The 18,449-nt window shown below is 40.7% G+C and overlaps 1 protein-coding gene across 2 annotated transcripts in view; it reads right to left on the bottom strand.

Annotated features, from left to right (window-relative positions):
- VWC2 (von Willebrand factor C domain containing 2) overlaps window positions 1-18,449 on the bottom strand; it is a 56,021-nt gene that overhangs the window by 6,759 nt on the left and 30,813 nt on the right. The gene's annotated exons all lie outside the window — the stretch shown is intronic.

Here is an 18,449-nt window from a genome sequence, read left to right as displayed (position 1 = left end):
ACAGGTTACTTTATGATTAACCTCTCAAACATCCTGCCAAACCAAATTCCAATAAACAGAATTTGGTTGCAAGGAGGTCCACAGCTATATGCACAGGGTAGAACCATTTTCTTTTCTTATCCATCCACTACCTCAACTCGATATTTCGAAATCCTCATAGTGGAGGAGGTGGTAACAACCACCCCCATTTCTGTCATGCTGTCATGACCTGTATCATGCTTCCTTTCCATCCCATTACCTCACCTAAGGGTTGAAGACGCCAGCTCTGCACCATCACTGTCCTTCTGACCTCCCCAGACCTCCCCCAGTTCTGCTACCCCTTTGTGGGCCTGTGAGGATCAGACCTGTGTACCATACACAAATTGTACAGACACCATGGATCTGTACAGTAGCACAGTGATATTCCCTGCTCTGCTTCCTGTTTTCCTCCCATTTCCTGACATTTGCCTTTCTGTTGTGACCACTGATTAAAAAGTTGAGCTGACATTTTCATAAAGTTATAAATTTTACATCAGATAGAAATCTTACAGAAACAAGCATGTCATTGCACTCAAGTAAAATCTGCTGCTGCCTGTGTTATGTAAAAGTCTGGCTGTCCAGAAATGTTACTTGACAGTCTTCCATGTACAGCAGAAGTGGTTTTGTTGCTCAGTAGTTTCAGGAACATGCTGGAGAAAGCAAAGCCTGCCTCCCATCTCTCAGATATTTCTGATGTTTTGAGACTTTCTCCATTGCAGATACCAGGGAGACTAATGAAACACTGAGCTGGAAATTGTAGACAACCACCTGCCTGCATTTCAAGCTGTCTCCTGCTGCAGACGACCTGTGATGCCACAATACACAGCCAAGGACGTTTTGGAAGTTACACTGAGGAGCTAGGACAACTGAGGACCAAACCACAGGCAGATGCTGGCTATGCCTGCCTCCCAGGGCACAGGAACACAAAGTCCCTTCTCACCTGCTTAGCTGTTTGAGATGGGTTTTGAAACGTGCTAATGTGGCATGGTGAGACATTTAAATAAGGCTGCTGTGCCACAGAGAGATCTCTGAGACAGGGGCACTATCTCCCTCATCCCTCTCAAACCTAATCACTTTCCCCAGAGATGGTATCAGTACCTGCTTTGTGTCCTTCCAATCTCTAATCTCTTCTAAGGGGTTTGTATCTCCCTGACTTGATTTTGTTTCCCTCTCACGTGGATGTGTGTGTATATATAATACATCTGTCTCCTGTGAAATGTCAGCTCAGAAGATAAAGCACAAAAAGCAGCTGGCAAAAGGAGTCTGTGACCAGGATTACAGCAGACTCTCATCCTCTCACAAAAATAAGTTCATCACCCCTGCTACTGTCATGGTTCCGACTTCTCCCAGTTCACTGAAATCTTTTTGTGATACTTGCCTCAATATCTCTGGACACAACTGAACTAACCCAAAAGAGGGTTTTCAACAGAAGAAGGATTCAGATAAACCCAATTTTAAAAGCAATTTAAGACCCTGAAAAATCATGTACTATTTCCATAGTTTATCAATGCTTTAAGATAGTGGCAGCCAGAGAACCATGGCAGATATCCTAACAGACTTCCTGTAAATGTGTGTATATATTTATGTATGACAAGGAAAAGCATAATAAAAGTATATCCATTTTGTGATATTTCCTACCTGCTATGGGAAGTAACAAAAAGGCAGTGGGTGCAATATATAAGCTCCATGAAAGGATAATTTTTTTCATGCTAGACAGAGCTTTGGTGATTTTAACAATAATAAAATCCTTCCTTCCATTAGGGCCATATTTTGTTAGATGCATAGGGAAATGACAGATTGGAAGAAACAATTTAAAATAACATTTTGCCAACTAATTTAGAAGGATGTGTATAGAAGTATCTGCTGTGATTGGACAGATAGAAGAGAGCCCAAGGAAGCTCTTCTGCAACTAAACAGGGTGACCATGTCATCAGTGGCACTGCTGTGACAAAAGGTACCAAAGCTCTGGCACTTGCTGTAGCCTACGTGTGCCTGTGTGGGTGCATGGGCTTTAATCCAGAAGATAAAGCAGCTGTAATCTACTTAAGAGTTGGGTTTTAATGTTCTGCTGATGAGACTCACAAGCCCTGTTTATGACCACGTTTCATTGTTTTTCTTTTTCATTTATCACATGTGACAGCACCATTGATGAACGTTTTATGCTGGCTCCAGTTCTAGAAATTGCAGTAGTGTCCAAAAAGATCCACAGAACATGAAACAATGCCACCACAGCCACTGGACTGATCCTTTTGACCACTGCTTCTTCCAGCTCTGATTCTCCATCACCTTGAACTTGTTGGTGATGTTAACATCCCTGGAACGACAATGCCAAATACTACCAGAATCACTGACAATGTCAGTAGTACCACTGCCAAAAAGGGCTGCACAGTTTTGCACAGATAGAAATGGCTTTAGGAAGGGAACAGTCTGCAACCTGCCACTGCTGCTGTCACCTTAGATTTTCAGATGTATCCAGAGAGCAGCATTTCAGCTTTTTGTGTACTGAATACAAAGAAGCAAAGGAGCATCAAACACCACACAATCCAATACCACATGAGCAAAATAGTCCTGAAGCATAAAAGGGCCAAATTAAACATGAGGTTTGACTGCCATAAAAATATACTGCATCAAACAACTTCCTTTATCAGAGAAAATACAGAAAGACTCAAATGGGCTACTTAAAATTATTAAATTTCTTGTATAAAAGGATATTGTATTCCACCCAGGAACAGCACCAATTAGACATGAGCTGAACATTGTGAGTATCTCACAGAAAATTACATAAACACCTAGAAGCCAGCAAGCTGCATATCAATTTTAGGCTCAGCTTTCTTGCAGGTCTGTCATAACCCAGATGATCAGGAAATTAAAAACATCAGGCTTGAATGTATGGAGAAAAATCATGTCAGATACCTGAGATAACAAAAGAATCACAGAAACGCGTATGTTGGAAAAGATCTCTAAGCTCATTTGGTCCATGTGTTAACCAAGTGCTGCCAGGTCTACCACTAAACCACATCCCCAAGTGGCACATCCACATGCCTAATGAATGCTTTCAGGCATGGTGGCTCCACTCTTTCCTGGGCAGCCTGACCACCTTCTATAAAGAATTTTTTTAATATCCAGTCTAAATCTCCCATGACACAACTTGAGGCCACTTGCTGCTTGGGAGACATGACCTGCACCTGGCTGCAACCTCCTTCCAGGGAGTTTTAGAGAGCAATGAGGTCTCCCCTGAACCTCCTTTTCCACAGGCTAAACAACCCAGCTCCTTCAGCTGGTCTTCATGGGAAATGCAATCCCTACATCAGCTCCACTGCTCCTCTCTGATGCTCGTAAGTGCTCTCCAGCACCTCTGTGTCCTTGTAGGGAGGGACACAGAACTGGACACAGGACTCAAGGTGTGGCCCCAGTGCTGAGCCCTGGGAACACCAGGGTGACCAGCTGGATGTAGCTCCATTCACCACCACTTGCTGGGTCTGCTCATCCGCTCATCCAGGTTTTTTTACCAAGTGAAGCAGTGCAAGCCATGAGCAGCCCATTTCTGCAGGAGAATGCTGTGGCAGAAACAGGAGCTCTTGGGGGCTGGCACTCCTTACCCTGCTTACCATTGTCCTGCCTGCTGGGCCCAGGCACAGCTACAGAAAGCTGCCTGCCTGCCTGCACCCCTTGGCTCCCTCCCTGCTTCCCCCTGCACCACCCACACCAGCCTGTGAGCCAGCCTGGGCTGAAGCCAGCCGGGAAGAGAGGAGGGTGGCTTGGTTTGGGACATGAGCTGTGGTGCAGCACTCTGCAGAGATGCTGGCAATGGAGCAGAGCCCAGGGAGTGTGTGGGAGTAGCACTGGCCACTTGGAAATTGCTTCTGAAGCCCAGAGAGGGCACTCATGTCTAAGAAAACAAATGGAATCATCGCTAATTTTTCCCTCTGTTACATAAACTGCAGAAGCATTTGCAGGCACTGCAAGGACTGGCAGCAGTGATGGGGCAGTCTGTGGGCTGCAGTGGAGTAAAATGCCTGCCTGGCCCAGCACTTGTAGCATGGGAAGTTAAAAACCCTTCTGTTGAGGTTAACGGGGATAATCCTTCCCTTTCTTAAGCTGTTTATTCATTCCAGTGACCCTGCTGGGCTTGGCAGGATAACTGAGGGCCTGGTGAAAGATCTGCTCAGCACTAGGACATCTTCTTTGCACTGGGAAACATCAGCTCTTCAGATTAAGCAAGCCATGTGAAATGTCTTTGTTGAAAGATTCTCAACAGGTTGTCCTAAAAACTGTTATGCAAGTTTAAAATGATTCTCCTTTTCCAAAAGCACATGATACAGGCCTCACAGATTTGCTGCAAACACTGTAACAAAAAGCACATTTTAATTAGCCAAAACACTGCAGCACTGGGGGGCTGTAGTGTCTATCAGTTAGGCTAGTTAGGTCCTGAGAAGTGGTCAGTAACTTAGGCAAAAATGCACATACAGTCAGGATTTTATATGTCCTGAAAAACAGGCTAAATGCAGGATACTAATGAAGGATAAGATTTAGAGACGTATTTTGGGAAAACCTCTAAAGTTTGCAACTAAATCAAAAGCTAAAGTGGTACCAAAATATAGTATAATTCTGCTTTAGCAATGAAGCAGAATCCAAATCAGTGTATTTTTCCAGTCAGGCACTATAAATCACTGGGTATTGAGAATACAATATGTGAGGATGGCCACTGGCTACCTGCTACTACAAGGAATCATTCAATTGAACCAACAAAACATCATCAGTCAAGCATCAGCCATTTTTTTCACCACACTGCAGAATAAACACACTGAATACAGTTAAACCAGAGGTTATCTTTCTTACTGAGAATGATTTATATAAAAATCCTAAATGTATTATCATTCAAGTCCTGATAGACAGTCACAGCAGACAGTGACAACTCTCCCAATTACAAAGTCCCCTTGCAAGTTTAGGTATTTTATAAAGACTTGGTTTGACGTTTTGTTGTTATTTCGTGTTTAGTACGATCATTACTGATCCTTTGGGTTTTTATTTTTGTTTTAGTTATGAACTTAGGGGCTTGCATACACAGACAGATTTCTAGCCACTCTTCACTAGAGCTGATTTGTTCTGGTTGTAGGTTTACAGATCTCCCTACCATGCCTTTCTCTAGGTAATCTGCTGCTGAACTAACACACACCAATGAGAAAAAAGTGTTAACACTGAAGGAGCTGCACTTTGGGATCTCAGACACCTGTGTAACCCTCTCATACAGACAAGCTGCGAGCACAGCTGACAGCTGCAGAAAAAGGAAACAGAGGTTAAGGTTCTTAAAAGCAATACAGTTTCTGCAGTAACAGAAATAAGTGGTCTGTCACATCTGAACTGCTCAGCTTTGCACTTGAGGACTTTGGCCCTGTGGCATTTTCTTGATTGTATCTGTGATTTTGTGCTTATTTTATCCATGTCTTTTGAGTTACAAAAAGTAAGTACTTAACCGAGACCAGCACAAATGTTATTTAAAGCATTAAAAAAAATCAAACAGTTCCAAAAAGGATATTCTTCAATATATACTGAAGACTGAACACCTTTTTCCCCTCTTCTACCTTTCTCATTTAGAATGTTTCCAAAAATCTTCCTCCTAAAACCAGAAAAATAGTACCCCTTCTTACAGGAATAGAAATGTCAGGGATGTGTGCCAAAGAATGAACTACAACTGTCAGCATGCCATGCATCATTTTAAAATACAATGAATTCTAACAACGTCCTTTGCTGTGCATTGTTAGCTTCACTGACTGAAATAAAAAGCTGTCCTTGTGAAAAACAGGTGTAATGCATGGGAACCAGAAGAGGAAAATGAAGAACCTGTTTAGTCACAATATTAGCATATTAATTCTATAGGTGTGAAAATTTACAAAACGTACACTTGCAATTGCTAATTGTTTTAATGTCATACTATTACTGTGTGAATATACCTGTGAAAAACTGAGTTTTTCAGTTTTCCTAAGGAAAAAATTCCTTATCAGCTAGCTTTAAGATGCACCTAGGTTACTCCACAACTGAGAAAAATCACAGTATTTTAAGGAGCAAAAGAGAGGTTATGCTTTGCCCTCCATGCTACTCAATCAATAATTCCAGTTTTTTATCCCCTTTAACGATTTTCCCCTGGTGGTTATGAAACACAGCCCTGGCACAGCTTGCTTTGGAAAGACTGCATTTTGTACCTGTGGAGGAAGCCGAATTTACAATCACAGGAAAAAGTCTCTGTGAGAGCAGGCTGTTCCTGCCCCTGGTACCCCAGGCAGGGCTCCCTGAGCAGCCCTGCTCCCATGGCTGGCCAGGATGCAGTCTGGGGAAAGTGTGGCATCAATCCCTGCTCCAGCACACAACTTCTAGCCAGACACAGTTCTGGGCATAGGCACCCAGCTTTGCCCCCCAAAAACAAGGGACCTGGACCAAGCCAGCCACCCACGGACTGCATATACAGAGGGAAAGGAAGAGGCACCTCTGGGGACAAGTCCTTGTACATCCTGCAGACAGGTGCTGCCACAGCTGCGCACTAGTCTGGGCTGCAGGCTGAGCCCTGCACCAGCACACAGGCATCCTCCTCACATTTCAGCCCCATTTCTCACATGGGCTCTTGGATCACTCCCTTACCTCATCAAGGGCTTGCACAGAATACTGAGTGAGATGCTAAAAGAACACAATTTGAATGAAAGAAATGCTCAGGATAGAAAGGGGTGCATCAAATACTAGTTATTCTGTTGATCAGAAACTGTCAACAAATCAGAGCTGAAAATCTGAGACACCATGCCTGAGGAGAATTCACACACTCCACTTAGGACCACGTCTAAGGCAAACTTTTAAGAAATACAGCCAGGTATTATGCAAATCTAAAAATATGAAGTTGCAACATGAAAATCCATCACTACCTGAAGTTAATTTCCGCTAACTTCCATTTGCATCACTCTCACACAACTCATGAATCAAAAACTAGCTAACAGGGATGCTTTGGAGTAGGAAGAGTGGGAAACCAGAAGAGGGAAGGGTGATTCATTGCAAATGCAAGATATTAGGAAGCCATTGGTGTTGGAAGAACCCGAATTAGTGTGATTTAAAGCAGGAAGCAAAAAGGAAGAAGGCAGGCAGGGTGACTGGCAAAATTATTTTAAGAAATCACCTTTTTGCTGAGATGGAAGGACGTATGGTTTAAAGTGAGAGACATGAATCAGGAAAGATACGAGAACCATCTTTGTTAAATGCAAGGATTGCCTCTGTGAGTTATACAAACCCTTTCATCCAAGAGAAGTGCAGCAGCACAGAAATTTCCTGTTACTCACAGGGGCACACATAAAAGGATACACACTACCCAAAAAAAATCTTCTACATAACATCGCCCAACTTCTTCACTTTTAGAGTCTTAAACAGCATTTATTTTCCCACTTGCTGCAAAGCCAAGAGCACCATTTGATAGTGCAGTGCTCTTCTCCCATGACGATGTTAGTGCAGGCTCTTTTTTTCTATTACACAGGTGTGAGAAATTGGGCAGAGCCCAGCAGAGAGCAAAACCCACTGGGAGCAGACAGATCTCTGTCTTCCTGGACATATGCCAGCTGGGCCAGGGGCCAGTGAAAGAAACACAAGAGTGAGGATGACAAGCTCAATGTTCCCTTCAACATTCCTGTGGACTTGCTAAGGGGTATCAATGGATTGAATCTGCATGCTCAGCCACCAACACTAACATCACAGATGTTAGCTATTCTGGCTAGGAAAATTCAATATTTGATCCCAGTCACACAGCAGGATACAGACACCTCCAAAAAACACCAGGGCTCATGTACAGCCCTCTAGGTTTAGCCAATGCAAACTCACAGTCTAAGAAGCCAAAATTCATATAATGGAGACTGCAAAGATGTCTGCTCTTCTAAGGAGAGACAAGATATTCCCACAGTGAGGAGCTGAACTATTTAAATGCCCAACCACTAAGTCAAGGCACTAAGCCCAAGAGGAGGCAAGCACTACCAATATTACTGGGGCTCCTGTTCACAGAAGTAGCCATCAAGCTCCTGAAAAGATGCTTGGGGGAAAGAAAGAAATCAGATCAGGACTTTCATTAAATTAATAGCCCAGAAAACTCTGAAAAAAAATAAAATTGGATTCCAGAAATGGCCCCCAAGATGCCCAAGTTGGCACTGGGAAGCTGAGCTGCTTCCTAGAACTTTCTTTTCTTTCCCTAACATGTATGACCTCTGGAGCACTTACTGAGGCAAGAAAATCAGTCTTTGTATATACAGTAATAGAATTACTGTAAACCTATTCTTAAATATTTCCACATATTATATGCTTCTTCTTGTAAAATTACCTCCAAAGGCAATTATTATGGAAATAAAAGTTCTGGAGGAAAACAGCTGGTGCTTTTATGTTTATCTGAAAGCTATGTTTGTTTTTTCCTAGGCAAAACCAAAGCATTATGAAACTGTAAATGATTCCCAAGACATTTTGAACTGATTTTTTTGAAACTCAGATTAGTGCACTAGAAAAAGAGCAATAAAATAATACAAAAGTGGTAAAACTAAAAATTAAATTTTACTTTTCTAATGAAGTTATTACTCCAGAATGTCCTACAACCAACAATTAAACACTTGGTGTGTGATTACAGTGATAGTTACTCAGTCTGTCTTGGAGATATTCTTCTACTCTCTGGTGATAAAAATGATCACTGCTCACATCATAAGTGCACATACATCATAAGTGTAAAGAAGACTCGAGAAATTTGTCTGGAGTAGAAGTTATTATTTTCAAGAACCTCCCTAGAAAACAAAGCTAAATTAAAATGAGAAGCTCTTAATTACAGAGTAGATGGGAATGCCACAAAACGTGATTCAGAGGTGTGGAAAGGAGATGTTTCCTGCAGAAGAACTGATGTCCTAGCAAAGGGGGGGATATCAGCCCAAGTGGAAGAAAGCAGCAGATCTTCTAATCTGCTCCCTTTTGCAAGGCAATGCTCCAGGGTTTAATTTGCAATTACTCCCTTTGCGCTTGATACCATACCCATTAATAGCACGATATGTACTTGTAAAGTCTACAACCATTACTGGATTAGTAATTTATTTTCTCATTCTTTATTCCAAGTCTATACGTAATTTATGCATGTGCAATTGAAATCCATGTATTAACATGCATAAAAAATGAATTCTGTAAGTAATCTTTGTGGAACAAAAGCTTAGGAGGGGAGAGAAAATTGGTCAGAACAGGAGGTAAATCAGCAAAGAAATCCAAACCAAAACCAAAATTCTGCAACAGTTTTTAAGGGAAATCTTGACCACAATACTGTGAATAAGACCATGTAAATGCTCCAAAATAGACTAAAACACTACAGAATATGTATCATTCCAGGCACATTACAACAAGGAATAGAATGCATCAAGGAGTCTCCTACCTCAGGCATGATTGTCATCTGATTTCTGCTGTATTAGGAACACTGCTCCAGATAAAAACATCTAGCAGCAAGGCAAAATAATACAGCTGCAAACATGAGATTTCATGAGGGAATCACACAAACAGATCTCCTTCAAACATCTCTTCAAATGCCAGCAATAAAACCCATGGTTAAATACATCTTCATCTTTGGCTAGTGCTGCAAACACCAGAACTGTAAAAGGATTCTGAAACTAAGTCAAAATACTCTTATCATGGTTAAATAATTGGATTGGTAAATTTATATTTCAGATTTTAAGCCTTCTTGGCACATTAAGTAATTTTTATCCACTGGGCACAACGTCTTATCAAATGAAACACCTCTATACCTGTAGTTATGAGACTGATATTTCAGCTAATTATGGCATATTCATTCTTAATAATAAAAACAAAATAATCATGTTGTCAAGTAATGACTGAATACAGATGTTGACAAGCCAGAAAGGGGAAAACTCTTAAAACAGGATAAAATGGCAGCTATAATGGAAGGCAGGATGATAAACTTTGCTTTTTCGTACTTCCCCTCGTTAGTTTTCACTTCTGTTCAAAGTAGAACTCCTAAAAGCTGCACTTAGTCACTTATTTTTCCCCAATAACTAATCTGTTGTGGGTTCTTCCTGCAGATGGCAGTGCTTTTAAAAGATAATTTCTAACACAGGTTTCTGGTTAAAATACAGATTCCACTCCCAGGCTGTTAAAAGTGAGAAAAAATGTCTAAAGGAAAGGGCCAGCCTGCGTAGCCATATCTGACCACCTTTGACTCCCATCACAGACAGAACACCTTTGGCTTTGCTTCTCATTCATTTGCTTAGTGTTTAGAGAAAGATTTCAAGAAAAGCTTCAACCCTCACCACATCTATTTTTCCCCCTTAAGGTACAGTCCTGCCCTGTGTTGTTTCCATATGTGAGCTGTGTGAAAGGATTGTAGGAACACTGTACAGGGCATTTAAGCATAAGACTTAGGAGAAGAGAGCACTTGGCCATACTGCAGTAGAGAGTAATAGGGAAGGATTAAAAAAAAATAGTGGAAAAATAAGAAAGTAAGGAAATGAAATAAACTGCAAGGTTCCCATGCAGAAATGTGCAAGTCTACATGTTAAGGAAACCAGGCCCAAGGCCCTAAAAAGATTCCAAAAGAGGTCATGCAATATAAATGAAACTTAAAAGCACTTTCTCTTCCTCCAGCTATCATGGCATGAGAACATCACATCTAAACTAGTTTTCTCAAGTGTACCCACTGCCAAGTCTTTATGTGCTGCAGCCCCCAGCATCACCCTTAGCACACTACTTTTCTTGCTACCTAAGGCCCTCACCTGCCACGAACACACAAGTACAGTCTGTAAGCAATTTTCTTACCTTTCAAAAAATTTAAAGGTTGATAAAATCAAATTATGGTAAGCAAAGATCTCCAAGTTCTCATTCCATTTATGTTTGCATCTTCACCTCTAGTCTTTTTATCCCCTTCTGCTCCAGTCAGATTTACTTTGCTTCCTTTCTTGCCCTTAACTCCTCCTGATTTCTGAGACAGCTGCAGGACCCCATAATGTGCTGTGCAGCAGCACCTCTTCATGCTGCCTGTTCAGGTACAAACAGCAGACCTGACCAGAAAGGTGCCCAGCATCACATTCCCACAGACAGGCACCACAAGTATTCCCAGCTGTACATTCACCTCAGGAATTCCACACCCTGGTGAGCGATTTGCTTTCTCCTCATGAATGCTACAGGTTTTATTACAGAAGTGCATGTTGCATGAATTCACCCCTGTATCTCCTGCAGAACATGGATAAAAAAGCTGGTCCTGACATCTTGGTTGTCACTAACATTCTGAGGTATATTCAAGGCTGATCAAAAATACTGCACCACTTTGGTGATTTTGAACAGCTGCTCTAAGTTTACATCTCTCAGAGAGGCATTTTTTTTCCCAGCAGAAATCAAAGAGCCTTATTAAGATCCCAGCAGAAATCTAGAAAAATAATTGCTTCTTTTGTTTTGTTTTGTTTTGTTTTGTTTTGTTTTTTTTTTTTTTTTTTTTTTTTTAATGACAGGTTCAGGTTCTTGAAAATTTCCATGTTTCTGATACAGGCTAGTCATTGACTTAAATTTATAGCACTGGGGTAATACAGAGCTTCTTCATATAATTTCTCTTCAATCAGTAACATTTTCTTTTGAAGATTTTTCCAATATGTAGCACACTGAATACCTTAATAAAGTTTAAATTGTTTTTTTTCCTCCATGCAATATGCTATGTCACTTCACAGTTGTGGGGGGTCCCTTACTGTATGACTTTTTGCCCTGTAGTCATTACATAGATTGAGCTGCTAATTTAGGCATGGAATGTTGCTGACCATCTATATTTTTGCTCATTTTTTTCCTCTGCCTTTTGATAGACTTTTCTAAACCATCCAAAACCTAAAGATTCCCTACAGGTTTTAAGAAAAAAAGCATTGCACATGCAACTCCAACCCAAAACTCTGATGTTTTTGGGAAACTGCTGGAAACTGCTGTCTTCATGCACCTGTGCACACACTCATATAAACTATTAACTCCAAAGTAGTTCAGTGACTTGAGGAAGACTCAAATCTCCTTTCACCAAAAGAATGAAACTGTGAGACACAGTGAATAATTATGGGCACTTGAGCACTTATAACCTCAGCTTTTAGTATATTATAGATATACTTATTTTGATCCCTAATTCATGCTTCTAGAATAATGGTACTTGCAGAAATCACAGGCCAAGCACACTGCAAAGCAGCACCTTTCAGAGCATTAACAACAGCCTGTGAACTTTCAAGGAGGGGACAGACACGTGTCATCTTCTAATAGAGATACCTCAAGGCTGTTTTGATACAGATTTAATGCACATAAGAAATCAAAATATATGATCAGTCAGAGCCCCAGGACCACGTGGCTAAAGCAGCCTGTCCCCCTGCAGAGCCCTGGTGCAGCATGGGCAGTGCTGATCATTCCAAGGACCAAACAAGATGCCAGAATTAGAACTAATCTACACATTCAGCCAAATAAGACCCAGGACAAATGGAGGGAAAGTGTTTCTTTTAAAGAGCTTGGGTAGAAGGATAGAACAGAACAAACTGGCTTCCCAAACTCACGGCATGAAAATTTCTGTACTTCACTAAAATGTTATATATGGCTAAGATAGTTTGAAACCTGATCAATTTCAAATAGGAACACACACTGGTGCTTGTTATGGTAATTTCCTTATGCATTTGAAACTTTAATTTACAAAGAATATATCAAGTCAATAAAATTCTACCAAGGCTTTGTAAAGTAAGAATATATTGGAGTCACAATTAAAAGTGGCACTTTGCAAAAAGACTGCTCTCCTCCCTCCCAACATCTGTTCAATAAATAGATTAGTCTTCGATCATACACATAACTTCTGTTGTTGATTCTGTGTTTGGTTGGCACACACAGAGACACACACACTCGAATTTCTATGAAATTTAGTATTACCTGTCTGTGCAATATGAAATGAAGCACCTATGCACATACACATAAACAGAGGAGAAGCATGGAAGGCAACTGAAGAGCAAGAACAATTGCTTAAATGAAAATTACATAGAATAGTAATATTTATTGCTCCAGCAGAGAGCTTAATCATGATACAATGCACTACTGTATAATAAAACTTGTTCTGCTATAATTCACATTCAAGCAAGAAAAAACACAGATGAGCCAAGAGAGATTTTCATTCTCATAATTTTAAACATAAGAAAGTTCTAAATTCTTTTTTTCATGGTCATGAGGAAACTCTGTGGCAAAGCAAAGGTTTCTATGAATATGTTTAGTGGTGTTCACAGCATGTGAAAAATGAGCCAGATCCATGGCTGTTATACACCAGATTAGCTCCATGGGCTTGGAAGTGTGAGCTTGAATGATCTGTATTGACAGGGCCCTGCTGACAGGGCAGAGCAGTGCTACTTTGCTGCAAAGTATTTAACTATATGATCATCAATGAGGGGTGAGAATTTAAGCGTTTTCTTTTGAAGGCAAGACATGTTTCAGCATCTGGCCAACACCTTTGCAAATGGAAATGAAGCAGAGCTGTGTCCAGCCTGAGGGAGATAAACCTACTAGGCGCAGTGATGCCTAACTGGTACAGGGAGTGCAGGACAAACACACAGCCTGGCACAGCGGGAAATGCCTCAGTTGTATTAGAAAAAAATTGTTTCTCTTGGGGAGAAACAATTGTTCTCTTGGGGAGAACAACTGGATGAGCCTTTGAACCGGATCAGGGTAAGACACGTGGTGGCCTTGTCTGTGATTTAAAGCATTTCCGGAATATCTTCTGAAACTGACTCAAACATGAGTCTGCCCCAGACCCAGCTTGCAAGCTCTTCAGAGACCCAGGTGTGCCAGGAATGTCCTCCAGTCCTTCCCAGTGACCAGCACTCCCGAAAGGGGAGAGCCAGAGTGGGACTCATGGCAGGCAAACAGCTGGAGGAATCTGAACTACAGCAGGGAACCATGCAGGGGCCTCAGAGAGCTCCCTCAGGGCAAAGGGGGCTTGATGACACAGAGACTACACAACAGACCAGCTTCTGCACCCTATCATCTTTCTGCACAGCCCAGAAGAAGAGGGCAGGATAAGCACCAAGCCTTCCAAACCACCCTAGTGTTGGGGAAGCATTTGGACAATTTGGAACACCCACAGAAACAAGCATGGCTTGAGGCTGACTGACCTCAGCTCTGTCCCCAGCACCTGCAGACAGGATTTTCAGATAATTCTATCATCTACAGCTGACAATTCTCATCTGAGATTTTTTTCTCACTAGTATATGTTGAATTTTGAATATGTTGAATATTGCTATATGTTTCAAAATAGCAAACCTCCAGTGTCATGGTTTTATTATTAGAATAATTTTCTGCAGACCTCCCCAAACATGTACCATTTGATTTTTAAAGAAACTCCCCCACAAATTATTCCCCTCCCCCCATCAGAGCTTTACACTGCCTGCAGAAATTACATTAATTCTACAAAGACAAAAGTTTAGTGGAAAAGCAGTCATCATTCAGAACTCATCACTGCTAGACTAGCATTTCCCTCTCAGCTCCTGCTCCCTTGATAGCTGATGCAAAAAGCCACAGATGCCAAATCATTTTAGCGGCTGACTATAAACAAAAAAAGGCCTTTGAAAATATGTATGTGTGAAGGATTAAAAGAGAAAAGTTATTTTAAGGATTAGAAGACAAATAGTAGGAAGTCTGAAACAGTGTCAAATACCTTAAGCTGCATAAATTCAGGTACTGGCCAGGGACTTTTAAAACTTGTGGGAAATTTTACCCAGCTAGAGGTGTAATTAAATACAGCTGGAGAGCACACTTAAAAAGTGCCTTAAGGACTCCTATTGGATATATGAGCTTTGCCCATCTTGCTCACAACATGGAACTTGTCCAAACACTTTCAGGAAAACACAACCAGGGATCACTCTGCTCCTCAGGCCCAGCTGGCACTCTTTGGTCTCACAATGTGCCAGCTTGTAACTCCTCAAATTGCTGCTCTGTGCTGATCACGCTCTCACAAAAACAACGGACAAAATGAAGTTCCTTGCAATGGAAAAAACATGTGCTGAGAGCCAGTGTCCTTCAGACTCATGCTCTTCTACCAATAGCTAGGGACTTGGCCAAAAAAGAAAGATTTTGTGTCATAAAATAAAAAAGAAAAAAAGCTGCTAGAAGTGTGTCACACATTATTGCACAGCTACATTCTCAACAAGGTTTTCCAAACGTGGGACACTACATAGTCACATTATAGAAGACCCAAGTTTCAGCTCATCACAGGACATAAGTTAATGGAATATTCTTAAATAATTTGCACAGATCTGTATTCAAAGTGCAATTTCAGTTTCTGACACTACTTTGAATTAAGGTGAGATACTATTGAATAAGAATGCTGATATCACTTTGGGAATTTACACAGATATACATACCACAGACTTTTAGCTGTCAACTTGTCAAAGACAGCTGTGGGACATGTACTGAACAATCCCAGGGCACAGATGTATGTTGGGCCTATATTTAATACCTGAGAAGATCTGAGATATTGATTTTCATTACTATTATTATTTCTTATTATTATTTTATACTTTATTTCAGTTATTAAACTCTTTTAATCTCAACCTATAGGTTTTACCTTTTTTCTGATTCTCCTCCCCATCCCACTGGGGGCAGGGAGGGAAGGAAGTCAGTGAGCAGCTGCATGGTACTTACTTACTACCAGCTGGGGTTAAACCACAACAGAAGCAAACAGCTGCAGCTTACAGTAATAGAGGTCAAAAACGATCATCTCATCAACATTTGAAGGCTCATGAACCTGTGGGTCAAGGAAAGTTAGCTCAACTTATCTAACCACACAAAGGAGCTGCAAAACAAGTTTCTCCATGTCTTTGATGAGTTCTTCCAGCTAACCAAGGACAAAAAATCCTTCTCAAAACCCCTCTATACATACCACAAATTACTTTGTCTGTGCTTCACCCTACACCTAGCAGACCCAGTTCAGTCCCCGTATTAGCACACACAGTGCCTGGGCTTTTGGTAATCTAACATGTCCAGAACAGCAGTAATTTGGAACATGCAACACAAATTAACCATAAATTAATCATGTTGCTAATACACAGGCTCAAAATCCTCACAGCACTAACAGATCAAAATGCCTTTTTGGTGTGATAATCAATTAGTGCACTTGCAGGCAAAGAAAACTGGGAAATCTACACAGCTGGACAAATATTTATTGGGGAATATACTCCTTTCTGTATTTGTGAGAAGTTCCTGTTCATGAACAGTGCTTCCACTGTTTTCTTGAAGGAACCAGCAATTCATGTGCCACCTCCACATCCCTAAGAGCACAATGCCTGTTACCAATTAACACTGCTGCAAACTCCCCTGCCTAAAGGAAACCTGATTTACTATCTACTGGACCAGCAGATATGAGAACGAAGTTGCAGCTGGAGACAGCTCCTACAAGGCAAAAACCTCCTGACAGGATCAAGAAGTACATGGATGGAGCCCAGGGCCTTTGACATTCATTTCCATCCTTTTTTACCAAATCAGTCACAGGAATCATTTAGCTCCCCTGTGGTATTTCATTGCTATCAACAGATACTTATATTAAACCTTTTCCTTTTTCTTACAATTAATTTAAGCAAGCTTGTCTCTAGCAAGCATATATATATGCTCTCTCTCTCTCTATATATACATATAGATGTAAGCCATCAATAAGAATGTATTTATTACTCCTAGGCTACCATTGAGAGGTAGTCATCAGGGCCAAATCAGAATCTACAAACAGGCACAATTCAAAAGAAAATCCCAAAATTTATCACACTAGGCTGTAACAAGTTGAAATTTCTCAGTGAAGCTCAATTACTAAAACAGACTGGGGGAGACACCTGCTCTCTTAAAAGCATGGACTGAATTATATTTTCCATGTATTATGGCAGCCTTTCAGTGGCGTTTTCTGTTTAGGGGAGCTAGCAGAGAGACCAATTAAAGCAATTACAGAATATGTACCAAGGGAAATTTACTAATGGGACTAAGCTGTGATCCTGCCATTAACTTATTGTAAGCAGATGATTTTATACACAACTTACACTCTCTCCTAGTCAATGAGATGCTGTAATTACACCTAAACCCACTACCCCTGCAGAAGTAGGGTTTTCAAAATAAAGAATATGTCGGTGCACATATACACCTCTGTCTACACGTACATATAACTAATATACTGAGTGTATTAAATAGTAAATTATTGTAGAATGTATTGTAGATACAATTATTATATACTACACCATCTGTATGCATTGTATAAAGTGTAAAAGGAAAGACAGTATTCTACTTAGTATTATAAATCAGGGGAAAAAACCTGCATGTATTTGGTTAAATATTCAAATATAGCTGTAAACACGAGCCTGTCAGTGACAATATTTTCTTCTTTTGTAAGATCTGGATTTCCTGTACCATGCTGCTTTAGAAACAATGAAATTTTATTTCTAACACTAAAGCAGGATACAAGTTGCAGGGATAAACACACTCTAGCTGTCTGCTAACCAGCTCCAGAAGAGGAACACCAAACTCTGTGGGAAGTGTGTTGAGGCTACTGGCTCAGCATCATTCATTTAAAGCTGTTACTGAAGAGAGTTCAGCTCTGCCAGTGCTCACCTGCCCACAGTGCAAGATGAATACTTGATCCTGGGAGTAAACAGCTTTGGTTCATCTGGCATGAAAACTCAGAGCAAAGGAAAGCACAAAAAGAATGACAAAGTCTTTGTTCTGCAAAATGAAATTTGAAACTATAGGCTTAATTGTGAATCATTGTTTGTTTATTAAAACCAAGAGTATGCTATCCAAAAAGCATGAAAACAGAGCTCAGCCTCCCTTACCAAATAAAATAAATGAGTGCACAAGCACAGATTTCTTTCTCCACACAGCTAGCACACTCTTCTCTCATCCACAGTCTGAGAGGTGTCTCTGTTTTGACAGTGCTGTGCTGGAACAAAAAACAACTGCACACAAGAAACAGGAGGAAAATTCAGATGAACTCTTTAAGTCTTTAGCCACTTCTCTTGAATCTTTGCCTAAAGGAGACTGCAACTGCTTTGAGAATCCTGTTCAAGAGAATAACTTAAAGGTTTGACCAAGGCTCAGAACTTGGGCTGTTGTGCCAGGAAGCCAAGGACAGCAGTGGAGTCTGATCCCCACAATGCATTCAGATGGATTCTCCACAAAGCTCAGAAACAGGGATAAACTACTTCAGAGTATTTTTACTATTAGGCATGTTATTATGGGCAATTATTACAGAGGTGATATCTGTAGTATCACCTGTCCAGAATCACTGTCATCCCCAAAAGATAATTAGAAGAGTCTGTGTTCATCATCCACTAATTATATTATATCCATTTTAATTCTCTCCTCCACTTTAAAGGAAGTATTTAAAAACTCTAATAATAAAATTAAGGAAAACAAAA

Source organism: Melospiza georgiana, chromosome 1 (genome assembly GCF_028018845.1).
Source record: "Melospiza georgiana isolate bMelGeo1 chromosome 1, bMelGeo1.pri, whole genome shotgun sequence".
Taxonomy (NCBI): Eukaryota; Metazoa; Chordata; class Aves; order Passeriformes; family Passerellidae; genus Melospiza; species Melospiza georgiana.
This window is presented reverse-complemented; position numbering and strand designations above follow the sequence as displayed.